This window comes from Cibotium barometz, chromosome 25 (genome assembly GCF_041138505.1).
Source record: "Cibotium barometz isolate CiBa-2024 chromosome 25, ASM4113850v1, whole genome shotgun sequence".
NCBI classification, from domain to species: domain Eukaryota; kingdom Viridiplantae; phylum Streptophyta; class Polypodiopsida; order Cyatheales; family Cibotiaceae; genus Cibotium; species Cibotium barometz.
This window is the reverse complement of record NC_141070.1, coordinates 9,147,890-9,152,913: the sequence shown is the minus strand read 5'-3', so window position 1 is coordinate 9,152,913 and position 5,024 is coordinate 9,147,890. Positions and strand designations below refer to the sequence as shown.

Below are 5,024 nucleotides of genomic sequence, written 5' to 3'. Positions count from 1 at the left end.
TTTTATTTTTTTGGTCTTGAGGCTCATAAGGTCCTCAATAAAGGTCTCTAGGTGACTTAATAGGCTCTATCTTTTTTGTATATATAAATAAATATATATATATATATATATATATGTGTGTGTGTGTGTGTGTGTGTGTGTGTATATATATATATATGTATATGTATATATATATATATATATATATTTGTATAGGTATATATATGTGTGTTTTTGTGTGTGTTTTTTCCTGTGTGTATAGTGCTTTTATGTTTTTCTTAATGAAATGTTCATTGGCACTGAGCATATAAAAAAAATTGGACTCAACAAAGAATGTAACACAACTTAAAAAGCTTTCATTAATGTGTGAAAATGCTACAAAGGAATTTGGAAACATTACAAAATTTTGTAGGGAGAATTACAAAGTGGGTTAGCCTATTGAGGTAGAAGGCTACGCTCTAAACGTAGGCGTAGGGCTAGGGACATATCTACAGGCTTCAAAGTGACTCTCTTGGCATGTACCATAGCCAGCACTGAGTCTTCAAAACAGAAACTACAATATCTTCAGCAGCTTCTTGAAGAGCTTCAAGAGCTGTGCTCTGTATATGCGGTCAACCCTGTCCGTAAATTTTTCCATTGTTTCTCTCACCAGTCGAGAGAATGGTGCCTTGGAGATGAGAAGATCTGTGCTTTTCTGATATTTCCTAATCTCTCGTAGCGCGACTATCCTTGGCCTCCATTTTCTCTTCTTCTTTGTAATCGGTGGAGGCGGTGGTGGTCTTTGATTCTCCCACGGTGGTCGTTCAGACCTGAACTTCTTTTTCTTTTGTGCACGCTCTTCCTCTTCTTGTTGGTCTCAAAACTTGCCCTCCATTCTTTTGCCACACGTCTTGACTAGACGTCTGGATGTTGTGGTTGCTTGTGGCTGTGCTTGGCTTTCTCTCCTTGCGTCCTCTTTGGGCTGCTGTCTCTTTTGCATTTTTGTCTCCCAAGCCGCCCTCACAAGAGAAAACTCTTTGTCAATGGTATCTTTCGTGATGCCATAAGACAAGAGCTCGACCTCCCTGTTCTGTAAGATAAACTCTAGCTATTCTAGGGTGTCGGTCTCAATAACAATCTCCGGTGGTGGCCCTTGACCTTCCTCGGCTTCTTTTCGACGCCGCTCTTCTTTCGCTTCTCTACTAGGCTCTGCTTCTTCAGCTTCCTTCCTACGTTGCGCTTCTTCGGCCTCCTTCCTGCGCTCTTCTTCTCTCATCTCCTTTGCCTCTTGCTCTGTCACTATAGGTAGATTTGTCCTTTTTGCTGTAGCAGGTAGTGGACCGAGTTGATCGAAAAACCGCAAGTCTTGCTCCTGTTCTTCTGGCATGGCCTAGGTATGTACGAGTGCGAGAGATAGTGGGAGGGCAAGAGAGAGTAGAGCACAAAGAACCAAATGAAATGTGGTGGCTATAAATGAAAAATGACTTAAATATGTCTATAAATATAATTTTTTAAAACGTTTATAAAATTTAAAAACAAAAAAAGATTATAATCAGAGAGTTTAAGCCCATGAGGAACCACACCGACGCTTGCTTGCTACCCACTGCCGTAGTCTCTCCCTAGCATATGATCTGTTGTATCCTTCAGTTCTTCTTGCATTAACAGTTTTCATTATTTGACGCCTAAGAGACAAATTACCGCGAGTTTTCTGCCTTTTTTTGCCAACTAGAACGCGATAGAACCAGTTGAACATTTCATGGAGCGCATTACTCTCCACCACCATGGCGAGTGCCCTTAAAATACATGGCCTTTGCTTGGTAATGTGATTTCTCCATGCCTTGATTGCTCCAAAGTGCTAAAGAGCCATATCTATTGAGAAAGTATGGCCCATGTGCATACAATATATGCTGCATAGAAAATTACAAAAAGTCAACAAACAGTATGAAGAACATACTACAAGGACACAAGAAATATAACATTACCATGTAGTGAGTAATGTGTGTTTCTCACCATGCCTCGACCATTTCTTCTGTAAATCTACAAGTGGCTTGTTTAAGTGCCTCAATACCATGGTCATCCAGGTGAGGTCGCTCTAGAAGATCGACCATTTTATTACACACCTCCTATACACGTGCACGTTTTAGGCCAAGCCTGGCATCATTTCCTCGATATGTTGTAACATCACATATCTTCTTCCAAATTTCAAAGTCAGTGTGGCTATGAGAACCCAAGTGGTTTGATAGCAAGTGTCTTGCCTTTGATCCACCCATGCAAATTTTATTAGGGTTGTCTTGTGTAGGGTTTGATTTTTTGTCCTTTGTCAAGACCACTGCTCCAGCATGTAATCCCATAGAGGAAAGTACACCCTCTAGTGCACGTATCGACTCTTCTCGTCGATCTTCGGGCTCCATGTTTCAGACATAGTTTATGTGGAGCATCAATAGCTTATCCAAAATCCTGAGTCTTGCATGTAATGTGCACACATGCACTTGACATAGTGGAATGTCCAAGATTGGGTTCCAAGCATTGTCCTCCTGGTCACGACTAGGTGGCTTGCTCTGGTCACAACTTAATATGCCATTATGCCATACCTTTGATCCTTTTCTTTGTTCAGCATAAAAAACGATTGCTTTTTTTGCACCCACCTGTTTTTGACTTTTGCCTTTGCTAGGTTGTTTCCCTTTTACTCTTGAGTCTACTGCTGTCTTGGAATGACAACAGTAAACACATGAGAATATAGTATTCGCATCTGTTTTACAACCCAACATACACTTTAAGGTTTTTAGATCGCCACCCAAGTGCCATTCAACGTTAAAGTAGCCCATTCCAGGAACATCAAGCTTTTGACCATTGACCTAACAAGAGACGACATGTTGAATGCCAGACCGTTCAAAATACCACCTCAAGGTATCATGGTTCTCTTTTGGGAGGACCCATGCTGCATGCCACCAAATGTTCTTCTCTGATTGAATGCCGTAGTAGTCTTGATTATGCCCTTGACCCCTATTGTTGCTGTCTTTAGTTGCATCTAACTCTTGGGTGTCTAAAGGCTTTCCTCTAAGTGCTCCGCTCATCAAGGTTAAACTAACACGCTCCAGTCTTTGACCTTTAACCACTTGACATTCATCCAGCTTCAAGACAAACACGGCATTTCCACCTGTCTCTTCAAGTGTGAGGCCATAGTACTGAATCATTGCTTTTTGTAGCACTTCCATGTCAATGTAGACATTGTTATATGCATTGTATTCAAAGGGTTTGATTGTTGGCATTGGCATAATATCCTCCACCCACTTGTACCCACCATTAAACATGGATGCAATATCACCATTAGCACACTTCTTTGCCATCTGTAAGCTATAAAGTGTTGGAAGCAAGGATTGCATAACTCCCTTTGCTAGTAACCCTAAAGTGATTGACCTGTACATTGCTCTGTAACCTTTCTGGCTAATACCTGCTGAGTCACATATATCAAGCATCTCTTTGGGTGTGACAATTTCTTTGATTTCCTTCAAGAAATGTTGACGAAGGGTCTCCCGCAGCTTATCATTACCAGAACCTGTTATCATTTCCATGATATCCTTCTCTTGAAGGACATGCTGAAGAAGGGAGACATTAACATTGTCCTCAGCGTTGTTACATCCTAGTATAGCTGTTGCACATGCCCTACAATCGCAAGAGTCACCCATGAGAGATGCTTTATTCATTAATTGCTTCTCAAAGTTGCTATAATTCCTACAAAAAATTTTACCTGGTTGTTTGTTTACGCCTCTTGCATGCGCCTGCTATCTTAGAAAGTAACCCAACAGCTTTACGTTTTCTTTGCCTTGCGTGATATCCAATGGGAAGGTGAGTGAAATGGTAAACACGACGCCGAAGATTACGAGTGGAGTGTTGAAGACGAACATAATTATCAGTAAATTGATTTATTATGCGCACACGATCCGCTAAATTATTCTTCTGCACCTCAAGCTCCTTTGAGAGCTCTTTAATCCTCTGCATCAAACTATTGATCTGCTTAGTTGATGCCGCTTGAAGCTGGTCGAAGGCAAATTGTGTTTGTCTCTTTTCAGCTGCCTCATCTAGCCACAACATGTGTAATCTCCTACAATAGCCAAGAAGCCCATTGAAACCATCACCAACAAACTTAAAAAAACTTGTAATGCTTTTGAATGGTGGAGGGGCACCAGATATTGGATCTGGTGGATAAAGATTTCCATCAATCCAAAGATCAATGGCCTTTGCTCCTTGCATTCGAAGCTGATCGTATGAAATATTGGGTGCAACATGCCTACTGCGTAGGGTTGCATATTCTGTCTCCAAATCAACCTGAAGGCGGATCTTAGAAGGCTTATTGGTGATGTCTTGTAGTGCCATCTACAAGAAAGTAGGCTTGTAAGCTTGGGTTGAATAGGAGTGGAAGGAGCAGGATATGGTATCAAAAAATAATGGGAAGAATGGAGATGAGGGTTGCTTCTCTAGAGCTGCATTGTGGATAGAGAAAGAAGCCAGAAAGGGAGCCAAAGAAACATAGAGAGGGTTGGCAATGGTGAGACAAAAATGCAAAGGAGACAATGCATCATGGGAAGCTTCTTTAGTGCAAGGTATGGCTGCTAAGCAATATAGAGAGAGAATACATCATGAAAAGGTTCTTCTGTGCAAGTCATGGCTACTACTGTGGGTTTGGAGAGAGAACCAAGTATTGTAGAGAGAATGCTCCTGGTGGTAAGCTTTTTCCTTGCAAGCCATGGCTACTACTGTGGGTTTGGAGAGAGAAGGCTCATTTAGGAGTACAGACTTGCTAGCTATGGAGAGAGGACCAAGTATTGTAGAGAGAATGCTCATGGTAAGCTTCTTCCTTGCAAGCCATGGCTACTACTATGGGTTTGAGAGAGAAGGCTCATTTAGGAGTACAGATCTGCTAGCTATGGCTTTTGGAGTAGAGAAAGACGCTTTTTTTCATGGAGGAGTGCAGGGCATTTTAGAGAGAGGATTTAGAGAGAGAAAGAGATCTGGTGCACACACAAAAAGGGGGGAAGAAAGTGACGAATTTTTGGAATGTTTGGAGT

At 41.5% G+C, this 5,024-nt stretch overlaps 1 long non-coding RNA gene across 1 annotated transcript; it reads right to left on the bottom strand.

Moving 5' to 3' along the window:
• Window positions 1-1,763: 1,763 nt before the first annotated feature.
• On the bottom strand, window positions 1,764-3,918 carry LOC147624220 (uncharacterized). Its single transcript, XR_015269139.1, has 2 exons — window positions 3,410-3,918; window positions 1,764-1,865 (listed from the first exon to the last, which is right to left on the bottom strand). It is a non-coding gene; the product is annotated as an uncharacterized LOC147624220 (long non-coding RNA).
• Window positions 3,919-5,024: the final 1,106 nt, after the last annotated feature.